The sequence below is a fragment of the Giraffa tippelskirchi genome, chromosome 6 (genome assembly GCF_054371585.1).
Source record: "Giraffa tippelskirchi isolate mGirTip1 chromosome 6, T2T-mGirTip1v1.2.pri, whole genome shotgun sequence".
In the NCBI taxonomy this organism is placed as follows: Eukaryota; Metazoa; Chordata; class Mammalia; order Artiodactyla; family Giraffidae; genus Giraffa; species Giraffa tippelskirchi.
Genome location: NC_137280.1, coordinates 135994799 through 136016862, shown reverse-complemented (window position 1 = coordinate 136016862; position 22064 = coordinate 135994799). Strand labels below are relative to the sequence as shown.

The 22064-nt window shown below is 42.4% G+C and overlaps 1 protein-coding gene and 1 long non-coding RNA gene across 3 annotated transcripts in view; one reads left to right on the top strand and one right to left on the bottom strand.

Annotated features, from left to right (window-relative positions):
• LOC145508724 (uncharacterized) overlaps positions 1-22064 on the bottom strand; it is an 885448-nt gene that overhangs the window by 557111 nt on the left and 306273 nt on the right. The window lies entirely within an intron of this gene.
• LOC145508732 (uncharacterized) lies at positions 1064-20094 on the top strand. Its single transcript, XR_014055574.1, has 2 exons — positions 1064-1226; positions 16406-20094. It is a non-coding gene; the product is annotated as an uncharacterized LOC145508732 (long non-coding RNA).

Genomic DNA, 22064 nt, shown 5'->3' with positions numbered 1-22064 from the left:
CCATCCTATTACACCACCGGCTTTTTGAAAGTGAATCTTTTAGAAGGAAAGCTATGGCAAACCAGGGCAGTGTATTAAAAAGCAGAGGCATCACTTTGCTGATAAAGGTATGTATTATCAAAGCACTATTCTTTCCCAGTAGTCATGTACAGATGTGAGAGCTGGACTATAAAGAAGGCCGAGTGCCAAAGAATTGATGCTTTCAAATTGTGGTGCTGGAGAAGACTCTTGAGAGTCCCTTGGACTGTAAGGAGATCAAACCAGTCAATCCTAAAGGAAATCAACCCTGAATATTTACTGGAAGGACTCATGCTGAAGCTGAAGCTCCAATACTTTGGCCACCTGATGCGAAGAGCTGACTCACTGGAAAAACCCCTGATGCTGGGAAAAACTGAACGCAAAAGGAGAAGGAGGTAGCAGATGAGATGGTTAGATAGCATCACTGACTCAGTGAACATAAATTTCTGTAGATAGTGGAGGACATGAACTTTTGTTGCTAGTGGAAGACAGAGGAGCTTGGCATGCTGCAGCCTGTGGGGTCACAAAGAGTCGGGACGTGATAGTGACTAAACAGCAACAAATTTTGGAAAGCCTAAGATCTAGGTCCCTTGAGTTGTGTTAATAATCTCACCCTCACCAGGCTGAGCAGCAAAGAACTGTGGGATGCAGTCAGCTTTTTCCCACCTCTGATGTGTCACATTCTCCAAATTTAGACAGTGGGACTGAAACATTCAAGGAAATCATTCTTTCACTTGAAATGCCAGGACCAGACATTAAGACTGGACAGATGAGGGAAAAGACAAACCACATCAAGGAACTATCACTGGAGTCCTTGTTCATTTTGCCTTGCAGGAGTCTCTGCTTCCTGAGGGAAAACAACAAATATAAACAAAACAAAACAAAACCACCTTTGGGAAGTGATCTGATAGCACATGGTGACCCTCTGAAAGCATTAGAGGGGTGAAAAAGAATATGAAAAGGGCCTTTGAAATGGTACAGTTTTGCTGAGCTAAGGGACAGGAAAAGACTGGAAAGAAAATAAATTAAGACTTGTGTTGGGGGGGGCGGGGATAAGATGGCGGAGGAATAGGACGGGGAGACCACTCTCTCCTCCACAAATGTATCGAAAGAACATCTAAACGCTGACCAAACTTCACAAAACTACTTCTGAAGGCTGGCTGAGGACTTCAGGCTTCCACAAAAACTGCGCATTATCTTCAAAAGAGGTAGGAGAAATTATAAAAGATAAAAAGAGAGACAAAAGAGTTAGGGACGGAGACCCGTCCCGGGGAGGGAGTCGTAAAAGAGGAGGAATTTCCAAGCACCAGGAAACCCTCTCACCGGCGGGTGTGGGGGAGGATTTTTTATCTCGGAGGGCAACGTAACTGGGAGGAAAAAATAAATAAAATCCACAGATTACGTGCCTAAAGCAACTCCCAGCAAAGAACCCCAGACGCTCGCATCATCCGCCACCAGCAAGTGGGGGCTGAACGGAGAGGAGCGGGCGGCATTGCCTAGGGTAAGGACCGGGCCCGAGTGCCCCGAGGGCAATCTGAGGGAGCTAACGTGAGATAGTAACCTAAACTGTGGGACAGCGAGAGAGAAAGAACTATCCCGCGAAAAGCCCAACTCTAAGGCACTGCCGGCCCGCTCACAGAACAAAGGACTGAGCGATACCAGAGGAGAGCTAGCCGGCTGCGGACCGCCCCATCCCCCGCCGGACACAGCGGGCAGGCGGGGCCCGCCAGAGCCGGAAAGGGGCAAACTCGGCTCCAGAGAGGGCACCCCCTACCAAACTGCAAACAGGCTCCCAGTTTCTAAGCAAAGACTGCCTGAGATCCCGGAGGGTCGACAGCCGCCGGGAGGGTCGCAGCCAGAGACCAGCTCCCCAGAACCGACACAAAGCACACCGGAGCCGGGCGCGCCCGTAAACCGAGGCGGGGACCAGGGAGGTGATAAGCCGCACCGCCCCAACAGGGGACAGCGCCCTCGCCAAACTCCTGGCCGCCTGGGCAGCTCCGACCGGGAACGGCACAAGCCGCGGGCGAAACCGAGTCTGCGCCTTTGTGGAGTAACCAGGAGCCTGAACCTGAGCAGCTTAGACCTGGGAAGTGCACGCAGCTCAGGGCCCGCTCCCCGGCCGAGTAACCTGAAGCCTGAGCAGGGTAGACGGGGAAAGCACACACGCCGTGAGCGGGGGCGAACCCAGTGCGGCCGAGACACTGCGAGCTTACCACACGCACGCCAGAATTGCAGTGTTCCTTCCTCCCCACAGCACGATTGAACAAGCGAACCTAAAGAGATCACCTCCACCGCTTTGTTGCAGGGCGGAAATTAGATACTGAAGAGATCTCCAAACAGAAGCCAAATAAACAGAGGGAAGCGCTTTGGAAGGGACAGGCCAACAGATTAAGATCCCTGTAGTTAATACCGACTGCATTGAAAAGGACCTATAGATCTTGAAAAGTATAAGCAGGAATAAGGATCTATCTAAAACTGAGCAGATCCCACACTGCTCACAACAGCTCCAGAGAAAGTCCGGGATATATATTTTTTTTACTATTTTTTTTTTTTTTTAATTAAAAAAAAAATTTTTTTTTTCTCTTCTTTCCTTTTTCTTCAAGTCCTCTATTACACCTTTAACTTTCATTTTCATAACCCACTATTAACTTGCAAAAAAAAAAAAGCCCTATTTTTGAAGCAAACTACATACATATATCTTATACCTTTTGTGTTTTCTTTTTTTAATGTTTTTTTCCTGTTCTACATTTTTTTACTGTTTCTTTTTTTACTGTTTTACTGTTTTTTTTTCTTTTTACACTGTTTCCTTTTTTCTTTTTTTTTTTTTTAGATTGTAAGTTTTATAAGAGTCTAACCTCTACTCTAGATTTTTAATCTTTGTTTTACATATTTGATATCAACTTTGTACATTTAAGAACCCAATCTTTAGGACTCACTTTTACTCAGGAGTGTGATCACTGGCCTGATCACTCTCTCCACCTATTGATGCTCTTTCTTCTCCCTCAGGGAACCTCTATCTCCCACCCTCCTCCTTCTCTTCTCAACCCAATTCTGTGAATCTCTGAGGGTGTTCTGGGTACCGGAGAACACTTCAGGAACAGGATACTGCCCAGATCTCTCTCTCCCCTCTTAATTCCTCCCTTTCTACTCATGCTCACCTCTGTTACCTTCCTCCCCCCTCTCTATGTATCTCTGTGAATCACTCTGAGGGTTCCAAACTGTGGAAAGCACAGAGGGAAGTGCTTACTGGCTAGATTGCTCTCTCCACATTTGAATTCCCCTCTTCCCCTCCTGGTCACCTCAACCCACCCCCCCCCACCTCATCTCTCCATGTAACTCAGTGAACCTTTCTGGGTATCCCTCACTGTGGAGAATCTTTTCACCATTAACCTAAAAGTTTTATTATTGAGGCTGTATGGAAGGAGAAGTCTTGAGGCTACTGCAAGAATAAGACTGAAAGCCAGGGGAAACATTAATTAATAAGAGACCATCCAATAGCCTCCATAAATTCACTGAAACCAAGCTCCACCCAAGAGACAATAAGTTCCAGAGCAAGACATACCACGCAAATTCTCCAGCAACGCAGGAACATAGACCTGAGCATCAATATACAGGCTGCCCAGAGGCACACCAAATCCATAGACATCTCAAAAATTAATACTGGTCACTCCATTGCACTCTAGAGAGCAGAAATCCAGCTCCACCCACCAGAACACCGACACAAGCTCCCCCAACCAGGAAGCCTTGACAAGCCACCTGTCCAACCCCAACCGCAGTGAGGAACCTCCACAACAAAGAGGAACTTCATACTACCAGAATACAGAAGGGCCACGCCTAACACAGCAATCTAAACAAGATGAAAAGACAGAGAAATACTCAGCAAGTAAAGGACAATGAGAAATGCCCACAAAGCCAAACAAAAGAGGAGGAGATAGGGAATCTATCTGAAAAAGAATTTAGAATAAGGATAATAAAAATGATCCAAAATCTTGAAAGCAAAATGGAGTTACAGATAAATAGCCTGGAGACAAAGATTGAGAAGATGCAAGAAATGTTTATCAAGGACTTAGAAGAAATAAAAAGGAATCAATATAGAATGAATAATGAAATAAAGGAGATAAAAGACACTCTGGAGGGAACCAACAGTAGAATAATGGAGGCAGAAGAGAGGATAAGTGAGGTAGAAGATAGAATGATGGAAATAAACGAAGCAGAGAGGAAAAAAGAAAAAAGAATCAAAAGAAATGAGGAAAACCTCCGGGACCTCTGGGACAATATGAAACGCCCCAACATTCGAATCATAGGAGTCCCAGAAGAAGAAGATAAAAGGAAAGGCCATGAAAAAATACTCGAGGAGATAATAGTTGAGAATTTCCCTAAATTGAGGAAAGAAATAGTCACAGAAGTCCAAGAAACCCAGAGAGTTCCAAACAGGATAAACCCAAGGCGAAACACCCCAAGACACATATTAATCAAATTAACAAAGATCAAACACAAAGAACAAATATTAAAAGCAGCAAGGGAAAAACAACAAATAACACACAAGGGGATCCCCATAAGGATAACAGCTGATCTTTCAATAGAAACCCTTCAGGCTAGAAGGGAATGGCAGGACATACTTAAAGTAATGAAAGAGAATAATCTACAACCCAGATTACTGTACCCAGCAAGGATCTCATTCAGATATGAAGGAGAATTCAAAAGCTTTACAGACAAGCAAGAGCTGAGGGAATTCAGCACCACCAAACCAGCTCTCCAGCAAATGCTAAAGGATCTTCTCTAAACAGGAAACACAGAAAGGATGTTTCAACACGAACTCAAAACAACAAAGTAAATGGCAACGGGATCATACTTATCAATAATTACCTTAAATGTAAATGGGTTGAATGCCCCAACCAAAAGACAAAGGGTTGCTGAATGGATACAAAAACAAGACCCCTATATATGCTGTCTACAAGAGACCCACCTCAAAACTAGAGACACACACAGGCTGAAAGTGAAAGGATGGAAAAACATATTCCATGCAAACGGAGACCAAAAGAAAGCAGGAGTCGCAATACTCATTTCAGATAAAATAGACTTTAAAATAAAGGATGTGAAAAGGGACAAAGAAGGACACTACATAAAGATCAAAGGATCAATTCAAGAAGAAGACGTAACAATCATAAATATATATGCACCCAACATAGGAGCACCACAATATATAAGGCAAATACTAACAAGTATGAAAGGGGAAATTAACAATAACACAATAATAGTGGGAGACTTTAATACTCCACTCACGCATATGGATAGATCAACTAAACAGAAAATTAACAAGGAAACACAAACTTTAAATGATACAATAGACAAATTAGATTTAATTGATATTTACAGGAGTTTCCACCCCAAAACAATCAATTTTACCTTTTTCTCAAGTGCACATGGAACTTTCTCCAGGATAGATCACATCCTGGGCCATAAATCTAGCCTTGGTAAATTCAAAAAAATTGAAATCATCCCAGCCATCTTCTCTGACCACAATGCAGTAAGATTAGACCTCAATTACAGGAAAAAAACTATTAAAAGTTCCAACATATGGAGGCTAAACAACACGCTTCTGAATAACCAACAAATCACAGAAGAAATAAAAAAAGAAATAAAATTATGCATAGAAACGAATGAAAATGAAAACACAACAACCCAAAACCTATGGGACACTGTAAAAGCAATACTAAGGGGAAGGTTCATAGCAATACAGGCGTACCTCAAGAAACAAGAAAAAAATCAAATAAATCAACTAACTCTACACCTAAAGCAACTAGAGAAGGAAGAAATGAAAAACCCCAGGGTCAGTAGAAGGAAAGAAATCTTAAAAATTAGGGCAGAAATAAATGCAAAAGAAACAAAAGAGACCATAGCAAAAATCAACAAAACTAAAAGCTGGTTTTTCGAGAAGATAAACAAAATTGACAAGCCATTAGCCAGACTCATCAAGAAACAAAGGGAGAAGAATCAGATCAACAAAATTAGAAATGAAAATGGAGAGATCACAACAGACTCCACAGAAATACAAAGGATCATAAGAGACTACTACCAACAGCTATATGCCAATAAAATGGACAACTTGGAAGAAATGGACAAATTCTTAGAAAAGTATAACTTTCCAAAACTGAACCAGGAAGAAATAGAAGATCTTAACAGACCCATCACAAGCACGGAAATCGAAACTGTAATCAGAAATCTTCCAGCAAACAAAAGCCCAGGACCAGACGGCTTCACAGCGGAATTCTACCAAAAATTTAGAGAAGAGCTAACACCTATCCTACTCAAACTCTTCCAGAAAATTGCAGAAGATGGTAAACTTCCAAACTCATTCTATGAGGCCACCATCACCCTAATTCCAAAACCAGACAAAGATGTCACAAAAAAGGAAAATTACAGGCCAATATCACTGATGAACATAGATGCAAAAATCCTTAATAAAATTCTAGCAAACAGAATCCAACATCATATTAAAAAGATCATACATCATGACCAAGTGGGCTTTATCCCAGGAATGCAAGGTTTTTTTAACATCCGCAAATCAATGTAATACACCACATTAACAAATCGAAAGAAAAAAACCATATGGTTATCTCAATAGATGCAGAAAAAGCCTTTGACAAAATTCAGCATCCATTTATGATTAAAACCCTCCAGAAAGCAGGAATAGAAGGAACATATCTCAACATAATAAAAGCTATATATGACAAACCCACAGCAAACATTATCCTCAATGGTGAAAAATTGAAAGCATTTCCCCTAAAGTCAGGAACAAGGCAAGGATGCCCACTTTCACCACTACTATTCAACATAGTTTTGGAAGTTTTGGCCACAGCAATCAGAGCTGAAAAAGAAATAAAAGGAATACAGATAGGAAAAGAAGAAGTAAAACTCTCACTGTTTGCAGACGACATGATTCTCTACATAGAAAACCCTAAAGACTCTACTAGTAAATTACTAGAGTTGATCAATGAATATAGTAAAGTTGCAGGATATAAAATTAACACACAGAAATCCCTTGCATTCCTATACTCCAATAATGAGAAAACAGAAAGAGAAATTAAGGAAACAATACCATTCACCATTGCATCAAAAAGAATAAAATACTTAGGAATATATCTACCTAAAGAAACAAAAGACTTATATATAGAAAACTATAAAACACTGATGAAAGAAATCAAAGAGGACACAAACAGATGGAGAAATATACCGTGTTCATGGATTGGAAGAATTAATATAGTGAAAATGAGTATACTACCCAAAGCAATCTATAGATTCAATGCAATCCCTATCAAGCTACCAATGGTATTTTTCACAGAACTAGAACAAATCATCTCACAATTTGTATGGAAATATAAGAAACCTCGAATAGCCAAAGCAATCTTGAGGAAGAAGAATGGAACTGGAGGAATCAACCTGCCTGACTTCAGGCTCTACTACAAAGCCACAGTCATCAAGACAGTATGGTACTGGCACAAAGATAGAAATATAGATCAATGGAACAAAATAGAAAGCCCAGAGATAAACCCACACACCTATGGACACCTTATCTTCGACAAAGGAGGCAAGAATATTCAATGGAGAAAAGACAATCTCTTTAACAAGTGGTGCTGGGAAAACTGGTCAACCACTTGTAAAAGAATGAAACTAGAACATTTCCTAACACCGTACACAAAAATAAACTCAAAATGGATTAAAGATCTAAATGTAAGACCAGAAACAATAAAACTCCTAGAGGAAAACATAGGCAAAACACTCTCCGACATAAATCACAGCAGGATCCTCCATGACCCACCTCCTAGAATATTGGAAATAAAAGCAAAAATAAACAAATGGGACCTAATTAAAATTAAAAGCTTTTGCACAACAAAGGAAACTATAAACAAGGTGAAAAGACAGCCTTCAGAATGGGAGAAAATAATAGCAAATGAAGCAACAGACAAACAATTAATCTCAAAAATATACAAGCAACTTCTGCAGCTGAATTCCCGAAAAATAAACGACCCGATCAAAAAATGGGCCAAAGAACTAAACAGACATTTCTCCAAAGAAGACATACAGATGGCTAACAAACACATGAAAAGATGCTCAACATCACTCATTATTAGAGAAATGCAAATCAAAACCACAATGAGGTATCATTTCACACCAGTCAGAATGGCTGCTATCCAAAAGTCTACAAGCAATAAATGCTGGAGAGGGTGTGGAGAAAAGGGAACCCTCTTACACTGTTGGTGGGAATGCAAACTAGTACAGCCACTATGGAGAACAGTGTGGAGATTCCTTAAAAAACTGGGAATAGAACTGCCATATGACCCAGCAATCCCACTGCTGGGCATATACACCGAGGAAACCAGAATTGAAAGAGACGCGTGTACCCCAATGTTCATCGCAGCACTGTTTACAATAGCCAGGACATGGAAGCAACCTAGATGTCCATCAGCAGACGAATGGATAAGGAAGCTGTGGTACATATACACAATGGAATATTACTCAGCCATTAAAAAAAATACATTTGAATCGGTTCTACTGAGATGGATGAAACTGGAGCCCATTATACAGAGTGAAGTAAGCCAGAAAGAAAAACAACAATACAGTATACTAATGCATATATATGGAATTTGAAAGATGGTAACAATAACCCTATATGCGAGACAGAATAAGAGACACAGATGCATGGAACAATTTTATGGACTCTGAGGGAGAAGGTGAGGGTGGGACGTTCTGGGAGAATAGCATTGAAACATGTATATTATCATATGTGAAACAGAACACCATTCCATGTTCGATGCATGAGACAAGGGCTCAGGGCAGGGGCAATGGGATGATCCAGAAGGATGGGATGGGGAGGGAGGTGGGTGGGGGGTCCAGGAGGGGGAACACATGTAAACCCATGGCTGATTCATGTCAATGTATGGCAAAAACTATTGCAATGTTGTGAAGTGATTGGCCCCCAACTAAAATAAATAAATTTATAAAAAAAAAAATTAAAAAAAAAAAAAAAAAAAAAGACTTGTGTTGGTTTCTAAGAATTTAAGCAATGGCCAGACGTTAGAACATTGTGCTGAAGCAAAGGCAAATCCGAGAAGGAAGACACTGAGGGTGATTTGACTTTGAAATGAGGGAGAAAGAGGAAGGATAGTCTTTAAATCTGTGGTGAAATGGGCAAATAGAATCAACAGCCTTTGTTCCTTGATGTGGACGCCCATGTATCTCAAGGGAAGGCAATAGAATAAAGGATCTTCAATGACATTTCAGATTTCAAAACTAGAAGGTTCTTCTTTGGAAAACTATAGCAAGACCCCTTTCAAAGACCTTTATGTGGATGGAACAGACACTCCAGAGTACCCAGGCTATTGTGGGAATGAGAAGTATTGGTAGGTCAGGGACTGAGATTTTTTCAGAGAAGAGTGTGTTATGTTGTAGATAAAAGAAGGGCATACTTCAGAGACAGCTCAGAGATAGGACATCAAATAAAGGAATGTATTTCAAGAAGAAAACCCAAACTCTCCTTTTTTTGACATGAAAGGGCAATCCTTGTCTCAGCTATGTGCTTTGCCATTTCATCACACACTGCCTAGGGTTCTCCAATAACCTTACATAATCTTCACTAGTAAACACTGGTTGAGGATTTCCATTATGTGAAAATTAACTCTACCTGACACTAGGTGGGATTCGGTGAAGCAAAGAGCAGAGTTCAACCCAAGAGAAGTTTCCATCTCATTTGGAGGCAAAAACACAGGTGGGAAAAGTAAATGACGAGACAGGAATATATATGAAGTTTCAATAACAATAATAATCATAAAGGCAACAAGTTCTATAGCAGTTCAGAGGGCAAACATTCCTGCTGGTATTACTGTCCCAGCAAGGCTGTATGCTCCACACAGAGAAGAGTCCTGTTCCCTGCTTCTCTGTATACTATGCATACACAGACCACCAGGCTGAGGGAAGAAAGCAGCTCACTACAGAGCTCTTGTCTTTAAACAGAAGGAGTAATGTCAAGTGCAGTCCAAAGCTAGAGTGAGTCATGGATCTGCAGACTGGTTGTTGGAAGTGAAACAGCAAGTGTGGCTCATGGTGATAGGCTACTTACCCTGCAGATAGAATAGTGCTGTGGTTGAAATATGGGAGCTGCCACTGAACGGCCTAAATTTGAAACTTGGTTGTTGTTTTCTTTTTTAATGTATTAATATGCACCCTTGTATTACCTCTATAAGCTCTCTCTGACTCACTTTTCAAAGTTTCCTCATTTTGCAAGGGGGATAATAACAAGACCCACCAAGATGGCTCCCTGATAGCTGTGCTATGGCCTGAATTTCTGTCTCCCTAAAATTCGTTTGTTGAGGCTTAATCCCCAATGTGACAGTATTAGAAGACAGGCCTTTGAGAGGTGATGAGGTCATGAGGCTGGAGCCCTCATGAACGGGACTGATGCCCTTACAGCAGAGGCCCTGGAGAGCTCCCTTGCCGTTCTGCCATGTGAGGACACAGCGAGAAGACAGCTGTCTTTGAACCAGGAAGTGGGCCCTTACCAAATCTGCTGGTACTTTCAGCCTTCAAAACTAATAAATAAATGTCTGTTGTTTTAAGCACTTAGCTTACAGTGCTTTTAATTATAGTAGCCCAAACTGACTAATGCAGCCTGCCTCCCACCGTTCAGACCTTTGCAGAGTCTCCTGACATGTTGGTCTGTGTGACCAATAATACACGGCGGATGTGATGGAATTCACTTCAGAGACTGGGGTATAAGAGACCATGGCCTCCATCTTGGACACTCTCTCACCTCCTCTGTCTCAGATCTTTGGATCTGGAAGAAGCCAACTGCCATTTTGTGAGCCAATTAAGTGAGAAACTGCAGCCTCCTGTCCACAGTCAGTGAAGACTGAGTCCACCGGGCATCTTGGAAGCAGATTCTCCAGCCCCAGTTGAGCCTCAAGACGACAACAGCCCCAAGCAACAGCCACACCTACAACCCTTTGAAAGACCCTCAGCCAGGACCACCCAGCTAAGCCCTCCTGATTTCCCAAACTTCAGAAACTGTGAGAGAGAACAAAATCTAAGTTTGAGGAAAGTTTATTACATAGTAATATGTAACTAATATACCTATCTCATTAGGCAGTTGAGAAAAGTAGAGGAGATAATAGATCTGAAGCATTTAGTGCCTGGCACTTGTCAGTAAGTAGTTGCTAAGATTATGAGCAAGACACCATGGAGAGCATTTCATTTGCACAATGTCACTTACTTCTTACAATCCTACCAATTTCAGACAAATTCAAAATACTGTGATAAAAAGGTAAAAGCTCACTTTATGCACAGAAGTTAATATAATGTCAGTCCTCACTCCTTCCATGTTGGCCAAATATTACACAATTTTAAAGATTATGAATTGAAAGATTTATAGATGATGTTTATAGTATTTCTTAAAGCTTCAGCACACCAAAACCTCCACAGGTTCTCCCAAAACCTCCATGGGTTCAGCAGGCCCAAAGCTCTCTGAACCCCTTCATTTTGGGTTTTTATGGAGGCTTTATTACATAGGTACAACTGACTAAATCATTGCCTGCTGGTCATCGATTCAATCTCTAGACCCTCTTCCCTCCCCAGAGATTGGGCAGCTGGAACTGAAATCTCCAACCCTCTTATCACATGGTTCACTCCATATCCTTAGATGGTGTCCTAAAGTCCATCCATTCACTTAAAAAAAGATACCTATGTCTGCTCTCCTCCAAATTCCAAAGGTTGTAGGAACCCTGAGACAGAAGTGGGATGAAGACCACGTGTGTATTTCTTATTGTAAATCACAGTATCACAGTCAGAAACACTACTCCTCTCTTCTGTCAGTCTTATGAGAAAGTTGATTTTGAAATATCTTAGTTTTGAAGCATACATGGTCCTCTGGAATGCAGCCCTCAGAAATCATTGTCATTATCAGATATATTATCATTCCACATTTTACCAATGAGGAAACCGAGGCCTATAAGAAACATGGGTAACTTGTTCAGTCACATCGATAAGTGGCAGCAGGTGGCATTTGACCTCAGGCACCTTAACTTCAGTCAGGCTCTGAACCACTATACTGCTGCTGCTGCTGCTAAGTCGCTTCAGTCGTGTCTGACCCTGTGAGACCCCACAGACAGCAGCCCACCAGGCTCCGCCATCCCTGGGATTCTCCAGGCAAGAACACTGGAGTGGGTTGTCATTTTCTTCTCCAGTGCATGAAAGGGAAAAGTGAAAGTGAAGTCGCTCAGTCATGTTTGACTCTTAGCAACCCCATGGACTGTAGCCTACCAGGCTCCTCCGTCCATGGGAGTTTCCAGGCAAGAGTACTGGAGTGGGGTGCCATTGCCTTCTCCAGAACCACTATACTACAGAGGGAAAAAAAAAGCCTAGTTTTACAGCGTCCCCTGAGCTGCCTTGGGGTGAGTCCAAGATTAACGTTTTTCAGCTATTGATCACAAAAAGTCATATCACTTCCTCTCTTACTGCTGCATTTTAATTAGTATCAAAATTAATCAGCAACCTCAACATTGTCCTCTTCTGAACTTCAACCACAGTACAAACACTTGTACATATACAATGCATGCCAGTGGTATTTAATTCGAATTTATACACCAGTAACCTTTTCTTTATTTCTTAATTACACTATGCTTCCCTTTACAGTCTTCAAGTCAAATACAATTTATAGTTACAGATACACGGCCAGAGAAATGAGCAGTGGCACTTATGTCACTGTGAAGCATTTGCTGTAGCTTTCAAACGAACCCCACCTTCCCAAGCTGTTTGAAGCAAATTTTCCCGTTAGGTCAAAGACTTTTTCCTTCAAGGAATGGGTTACCCTTTGCGTGTGAATCATGTGACTGATGGAAAGAAGAGAGCAAGCCAGTATTTTATGTGTCAGACTATGCACCAAATGCTTCACAGGGTCACCTCACTGCATCCTCACAGCAAACCTTCAAGGTAAGCAGTTTGTCACACAAACACACAAAGTGGTAGAGTAAAATCCAAACCTGTTCAATCTGACTTCAAATTCTAGCAGTAAAAACTCACCTCTGAATCTCCTCCCAGTCCACTTGACTCCTGGAAGCATTGCCTGGTTTGGTTGGGCTACAGCACCCGCTTATATAGTGATCTTAAGAGTGCAAAATGGAGTATCTTTACCGTAAGAGCTGGGAGGCACGCTTCATCCCAGCTGAAACCAATGATCAACAGACGGGCTAGAACAGAGCTTCTCGAATTTAATGGACACAAAAACCACCTGTGACCTTGCTAACCAGCAGATTCTGATTCAGTGGGTCTAGAGTAGGGTCTGAGATTCCTAATTTCTAACCACCTATCAAGTGATGTTTATGCTACTGGTCTCTAGCCCACACTTTGAGTAAAAAAGTTTTAGGGAGCAGTATCAAGAATATAATACCAATGGCATTCAGAATTATGTACTAGTGAAGGAAGGTTTTTTTAAAAAATGCTCAATTGTATATGTAAAAAATGATGATCTTGATGATGAAAGTAACATTTATTCAAAGCCTGCCATGCATCAGGCAGTGTTCTAAGTGCTTAATATCTATCAAATCATTTAATTCTCTCAGCAATTCTTTTGAAATGATTACAACTATGTCCCAATTGACAGAAGAAAAAAACTGAGGAATAAAAAGGAAGGTACACATTATTTGAGTCTGAAAATATATATATATATATATATAAAGAATATATACGTGTGTAACTGAATCACTCTGCTGTATACCTGAAGTTAATACAACGTTGTAAATCAACTATAAAAAAAATTAAAATTAAAAAACAATATCTAGATATGAGCCCAGATAACCTATCTCCAAAGATAGGCTTAACACCTGATGCCACCAAAAAAAAAAAAAAAAGAGCTAACAATTTTAATGAACCACAAACTCAGGATGAACTACCAGTGTGTGCCAGTGACTAACAGCACACACAACAACTTTGACAACTGTACTGGGCCTGATAACTTGAGAAAACAACCACAGCAGAAACACAGAGTGCACTCCTTATTACACCATATGAATTTATAGTAATTTAGTTAACTTGTTACCTTCTTTTGAAGCTGAATGTTTACAGAAAAGATCCCAGCAGAAAAAATGGGTCCCGGTGACCTCTATAGTGTCTTCCAACCTAAGATCCTATAAATGTGTGATGTCCAGACAAAGCAGGCTAGGGGATCTCATGGGAGACCGCTGAGTCAAACTGCGCCAGGAGCACGCCTCAGGAAGCACGCCTTCCTTCCGGGAAGGAAGCTCGGCCAGGCTGTGCCTTCACCTCTCCCTGACACTGAGAGTCATGTCACTGCGCTGCCATATCTAGCCTGACAGCCGCAGCCTCCTTCTTCATGACGATGATACCCCCTGACCTCCCTGGAGGCTTCTCGATCCTCTTTGGCGAGTGTATTGCTAACAGCTTCACATTTCATGATTTGTGTATTCAGAGCATCTCGCACTAAAAGCATGGGAAATGAGCATCCACTGCGGGTGAAAAATTAATCTCTCTAAACGTCGCATATCGCTGTTATTTAATGGGACAAATGGTTGGCCCTGTCTTTGCAACTGTGTGTGTGTGTGTGTGTGTCTCATATGGTTTAAAACAGGATTTAGTGTCAGATAGACCTGAGCTCAAATGTTGGCTTCATAAACATGTAGCCACAAACAAATTATTGGCTTCTATGAACCTGTATCTACTCTTCCACAAAATGGGGCTATTGACAACAACAGCTCAAAATAATTAGGTGACAGAAGGTAACAAAGACACACTAACTACACACTGAACAATATTATTATTATTAATATCATCATCGTCAGAAGAGTGAATAGATTGCCATGTGTCCAAGAGAAAGGATCAAACAGCTGAGAGGAAACTAATAGATGAGGAGGTGAGGTCTATTTTCAAGCCCCACCAATGCCCTTCATCTTTGTGTGTTCAAACAGCAATCTCTCTGACGCTCAGTATTTCCTCTCCAGGTAAAAGGATATAGTAATTTTTGCCCTACTTAGTACTCTCATGAGAAAATAAAAAGATGCTTAGGAGATCACCTGTTCAACATGTCACAGACTCTCAGGCAAGATCCAGGCAGCAAACCTTAGTGAGACAAGTGGGTGAGTGAACAGAAACATAGTCTATTGGGAGCGAAGGGCTTAGGAAAACACTCATCACCTAAAGGCAGAAGGTTGCCACTCAACTCCATCTACTTAGTGCCAGCAGCTCTGATACCTAGTTTCTTATGAAATTGCTTAAGTTTTAAGTGTTGACAACTAAGTTAAAATTTTAAGACCTCTATCAGCCAAACAAAGCCCATCTGTGGGCACCAATTTGGGATCTCAAATAAAATAGGATTCATTCTTTCCCTCTCTCTCAACACATGAGAAAGCAGGAGCACAGAAAGGTCTAGCAATTTACCCAAACTCAGCCTTAGCAGTGGTAACTGGTGGAATGAGTTTATGACATCATAAATTTCTTTCCCGTCTCAGCAGCCTCTGTTAGCCTCCACTGGACCACTCCAAGGTGACCTTTATTGTTGTTTTTAGTCATATGTGCATGTGTATTTCTCCAAGCAAGCTGTTGGAAAGCCTTTCCCACATCTTGTTCTGCCTAACATCGATCGTGTGTCTCTGCCTGCACAGACCACACTTCACATGAGAACTGAAGGCTCGATTGTAACATGCCCAGTGACTGATGAACATGGAGTGACAGCAGATCTGTGTCCTGAAGGCAGGGCTGAAAAAGACCTAGCTATGAGTGAGGACCTTCTACTGATGCTCCTTTTCCAAAAAGCAAAATAAGCAAATACCATTAGAATGCCTTACAAGTTACACAATAGTCTTATTGGGAGAAAAACACTCTTAGGTATGTATAATGAATTTTGTTGAGCACTGCTAGAGGCTGGGTGTGGACCAATGACTGTACCTGATTCACTTAATCTCTGCAACAATCCTATAAGGTAAAAATGATTCCTAGTCCCATTTTTCAGATCAGGAAACTGAGACACAGGGGAGATAAACCAAATTGCTCAGGATCACACTGCAAGAGAGCCACAGCCAGGATGTGAATGAGTCAGCCTGAACCCAGAGCCTATAGCCTGTACCTATGCGATGCATAGCCTCCCCTGGATGACCTAATTTAATCTTCACAGTGACCTTATGAGAAAGCTCTGCTGTCTCCATTTTGCAAGTGGGTAAACTTAAGTCTAAGGGAGGGGGAGGTTTTACTCAGGGTAATGCAGCCAGCAGGTGGTAGAATTAGGATGGCTGCCATTCTACTTGAAACCTTTATAGGGAAGAAACATTGGAACCACGTTTCTCTAAGTTGCTTTCTTAGTCCTTAATTTTTTCTCATTGTACAGACTCATGCCGAAGCTGAAGCTCCAATACTTTTGCCACCTATTGCGAAGAGCCAACTCATTGGAAAAGATCCTGATGCTGGGAAAGATTGAGGGCCAAAGAAGAGGGTGGCAGAGGATGAGGTTGGATAGCATCACTGACTCATTGGACATGAATTTGAGCAAACTCAGGGAGATAGTGAAGGACAGAGAAGCCTGATGCACTGCAGTTCATGAGGTCACAAAGAGTGGGACATGACTTGATGACTGAACAACAGTATTTTCACACCTATCCTTTCTTGGATGCTGGCTCCAAAAGGCATGCCCATGTCTCCAGGTAAGGCAGTGAGTGCCTTGTCAGGGAGAAGAGGAGTCACGGTGGCCTACTGCCCACTGTATCACTAGAACATAAGCTCCACATGGTAGGAACCCATGTCTGTTTTCTCCCTCTTCTATGCCTAAAACCTGGCACAGATCATCATAAATATGTCCTGAATGAATGAATGGGATGAAGGCATGAATGAAGTGAATGTATAGTAGAACTGTTTGAATTCTGCAGTTATATCTCAAATACATTGCAAAGATGCAAAAGAGAAGGAAACTTTGAAGCTTAAAATAAAACTTATTAGCAGAAAGCCAGAAGGTCAAAAGCAGAGTTTGGTTGAATAAATCTCCTCAATTCTAACAAAGCAATCATTAAAAAGAAAGGACAAGGGAGCAATCTGTCGGGAACTAACAGTCTAGTCACTCAGGTGCCCAAATAAAAAGATGTCAGAAGGAGACAAAAAACAAAGAAATAAGGCAGGAGCGGCTCTGCAGGGTCTCTGGAGAGGTGAGCAGGATCAACCAAGACTGAGGGAGGCCTCTCTCTGCAGCTCCATCTCTGCCTCAGCGCCTCTGCCATCCCTCCTCCCCTCCAAGTCTACTCCTTCCCCACAGTGGTTTACGAGTACACAGAGCCACAAGAAAAAGAGCCCTTCCCCTTGTTACCCAGAGACACCCCGGGGCCAGCCAGGACCCCTCACTTCAGTTATAGCATCTGGAGGCTCACCTGCTTTCTTGTCACCATGTTCTCATTTATCCTTGCAAGGCACCTGTGAACAGCCTGCCTAGGCACAGTGACCCCCACACTGCACAGACTCAAGGACAGACACAGTAAATCGAGTGCAGTGGACCACACCGCCCCAGTGTTCATCCAAGAAGCCTGACTCAAGTTCCAGTGCTCCTCCTCTCCCTAGGCTGCCTCCTAAGACCTGGGATCTCCTGAAAGATGTGGTAGACTCACCAGCTTGCCTTTATTAGAAGGAAGTAGAGTCTCCTTATCCTCTGCTCTTTCTCAAAATGGGCACCATTCTTATACTGGAGCAAATCGGTCAAGGAGTAGCTAACTCATCCAAGCTTGGCAATTCTAACGTCTCATCTTATTGACCACAGGGATTGAATCACGAGGTAGCCATATGACCCAAGACAAGCCAATCCAAATACTTCTCTGCAATTTTCTAGACCTAATTTGAAAGAAAAGTTCTTTATAATAGATAGCATGGTAAATGTCCTAAATTCATTCAACCCCAGATAATTTTTCTAGGCCAATGACGGTAATTTCATCCTCTGATCAGTAATTGAGTCCATGTCTGCCATGTGACCCAGCTCTGGCCAATGAGAGGAAGAGTGTTAAGTATATGTCTAGGAATCCACAGACTGCTGTTGGGTCTGCATGTGACACTGGGACCTCATCCAAACACCCTACAAATGGTTTAAAGATGAAGCCAACACTAAACTCTTGTACACTGTTGGTGGGGGTGTAAACTGGTGCCACCACTGTGGGAAACAGCATGGAGGGTCCTCAAAAAACTATAAATAGAACTATCATATGATCCAGCAATTTCACTTCTAGATATATACCTGAAAAAACACTAATTTGAAAAGATACATGCACTCTAATGATATGAAAGCAACCTAAGTGTCCATGAACAGATCAATGGATAAAGATGTCACACACACACACACACACACACACACACACAATGGAACGTGCTTAGTCACTCAGTTGTGTCCTCCTCTATCCATAGGATTTTTCAGGCAAGAATACTAAAGTGGGTTGCCATTTCCTCCTCCAGGGGATCTTCCCAACTCAGGTATCAAAACTACATCTCCTGCACTAGCAGGCAGATTCTTTACCACTGAGCCACCTGGAAGCCATACAATGAAATATTAGCCATTAAAAATAATAAAATATTGCAATTTGTAACAACACAGATAGACTTGAAGGATATTATGTTAATGAAATAAGTCAGACGGAGAAAGATAAATAGTGTATGATATAAGTAATGTGTGGAATGTAAAATATGCAACAAACTAGTGACTGTAAAAAAAAAGACTCACAGATAGAGGGAACAAAACAGTGATTACCAGTAGGAAGAGGAAAGGGGAGAGAGGCAAAATAGGGGACGGAAGTAAGAGAAACAAACTATTAGGTATAAAATTAACTACCAGGATACAACACAGGGAATATAGTTGTTTTATAATAACTATAAATGGAGTACAAATTTTAAAAATTGTTAATCACTATATCATACAACTATAACTTTATTGTGTAACCATTATACTTCAATCTAAAGAAAAAAAAGATGAAGCCAACACTGAAGATAAAAATAGGAAATGGGAAGACTCAGGGTCCATGAGGACTCACCACACACTGACTGTGTGTTGACCAGAATACCTCTTATGTGGCATAATAAATTCCCTTTTTATTTAAATTATTTTGTGCCTGAGTTTACTGTTACTTGCAGCCAAAGCCTTCTTTGTGATACAGGCTTCTTTCCTTCTGGCCACGGTGATGCTACAAATTGACTTTGGAGCTGCTGGCAGTCAGTACAGCATAGCTGTGATCACAGCCCCTCATCACAGAAAACAATGGATCTAAAGCAGGAACAAGGATGCCTAGAGCAGAAATAAGAAGCAGAAAGGAGAAAGGATCTGAGAACATTCAGGTTCCTGGTTGCTGTAATCCTGCTGTGTGGCTTGAGGGAACCTGGACCTTTCTGACTCCATGTCCCAAAACAAGTTCCATGTGAGGTCTCAGTCAGGGACAGGGCCTGAACTATGGGGGACAGCACCCTGGTGAAGGGCTGGGGAAGTCATTTCAAGTCCATCTTCTGCCACTGATATGCTGGGGGCTCTGGACTCTCACTGGATTTCTGAAACTATCTTTAAAATGAGGAGGCTGGGACAATATCTGTCATGACTCAAAAGTACATCCCAGCAGTTGCACTCTGATGAATTCATCCTCCAAATAAACTCAACAGCTGCTGAAAGATGTAGCACGAAGACATCCATTGCAGCCTTGTTGAGAGTAGAAGCCTATGTGGCCACCCAAGGGACTCCATAAATGATCTACAGCCATGGACTAAATCTGGCCGCGGTCTGTTTGGGGATGGCTTGTGAGCTGTGAATAGTCTTCCTGTTTCTAAAACATTGTCAGAAGAAGAAGGAAGAGGAGGGGGTGATGGTACAGAGACCCTATGACCCACAGAGCCTAAAATACTGGCTCTTCACCGAATAAATTTCTTGACCCATGAGCTATTGTATAATTTTCCTGTGAAAAAGCAGCCACTGAAAATGAAAAGAAAAAAAAAAAAAGATATCCATATGCACTGACACAAAAAGAGATCTACTACATACCGTTAAATAAAAATGCAGGTATCTGAACAGCATGAGTAGTCTGATTGCATTTGTGTCAAAATATGGAAGGCAAGTTATCTATGCGGTGTATGCAAATAAAACTTCTGGAAGGATACACAGGAAACCAAACGGTGATTGCCTCTGGGGATATGAAACTGAGTTGTAGGTGATGAGAGGGAGAAAGCCTTTTACACGGCACTTTACATTCTTATCCACCCTTTGATTTTTCCCGAGAGCATGTGTTAGAGCTCTAACCATAAAAGTGAGCCAGCCGGTTGGACAATACGATCTCTTGGGGCACCTTCAGCTCTGAGTCCGTCTAGAATAATACGTTACAATGTTGGTTACTATTTTTTTTTTTTTTGCCAGTGTGATTACTATGATGCAAGTCACATCCTGCACTTTGTTTTCATTTTCACAAAAACCTCCCGAGGGTATGACCTCCCTCTGCCCGATGAGGAGACTTAGGCTCGGACTAGAGCTGAGGATTCCAGGCCTCTGACTCTACTACCCAGCTCCCAGAGGTGACACCGTCCTCCTACCTGAGCCTGAGAGGTTGACTGTCCAGCAAGTAGAAGCAGCAGAAGTGAGATGTAAACGAGGCCAGATATGCAATATGGCTGAATATTTCTTCCCTGGACCCACTGAAGGCTTCTATGGAACAGATGGCAAGGATGGGAGGTTGATTTTTCACAAGGAAGTGAGAAAAAAAGTATTTTCTACTACCCTTCAAATCATATCATGAAAAGGGAAGCCGTGTGACCTTGGGTGAATCACAGTCCCTCTCTGAGCCTCTGGGCTTTCGCTTTTAAAATGAAGAGGTTGGCCCACATCGGGGCTCACAAACTCACACTGACAGGGCCAGGCCAGTCAAGTTAATGGTCAAGGGACCAGGTGGGGATGGTGGGGAACTCAAGAGGTCTTGCTCTACTTAGAGCAGGGCAGAATCTATCTATTCCTTGCAGACTGGTGCTAAGGGTAAATGTAGACCAGTGTCACCAAATGGCCTGGTTTTCAAGAGGAGCTGGAATCCCTATTTTTATATCAAAAAACTCAATTTTAAAATCTTGCCATCTCATTCTAAATACTGAAAAAAATGCACCCTGGTGCCAAGCCAAAACCACCCCCAAGTAGCCTGCAGGGCTGCCAGTTTGCCAGCTCTAACCAAGAGGGCCACCAGGACACATCCCACTGAGCCCTGGTGGGGGTACTGGGGACTGCACCACCCAAAGGCCAAATTCCACTGATTTTTCATTTGCAACATCCATCAGGCTTCTCCCTGTTTCCTCTCAGCCACATCTCTGCTCGTCCCAGCAAATAAGAATTGGCAAAATCCAGGAGATAAAATACCGAGCAAGCAAAGGAAAGAGGTAGGGATCCGGTCATCTGGAATCAGCAACAGGAGTGAGAAGGCAGAGGCAACCTCTGCTAAAGTGCCCAACTGCCCCTTTCCTGGGGACAGGCCTGAAAGCAGTTTCAGGAAGGAGTCTTTCTCCTCTCTCTACACACAAGCAGCCTCTTGCCGCCTCTCCTCCCCATCCTCAGCATCTTTGCACCCATGTCAGAGATATCCATACAAGGGAACAGCCACTCAATCTGGAAGTGAAAAGCCCCTGCCAGCAGCCAACCATGACGGCCCGGGTCATTCCTCTTTCTGACATGGCTGCAAGTGACTCCAGGTTCCTTGGCGACAACCTCAAGGTGATTGGGATACTGATTATCACCACCACCCCAGTAGCAGGTCTGTTCCTGTGCATGTGAGCACGTGCAGGCACACATGATGGGGACAGCCGCAATTCGGGCTCCTGAGAGCCTGTGCATCAGAGGAGCAGGAAAAAGAAATCATTCAACAGACATGGAAAACTGCCCTGCTGGAATCAGCCACATCTCCCCACCAACTGCAGGAAACAGCCAAGCTGCCACCATTGGAGGCCACCAACCATTTAGGATCAACCTGCTTTGCCAGTCTCATCCTCAACTCCACTGTTCTCTCAAGGAACCT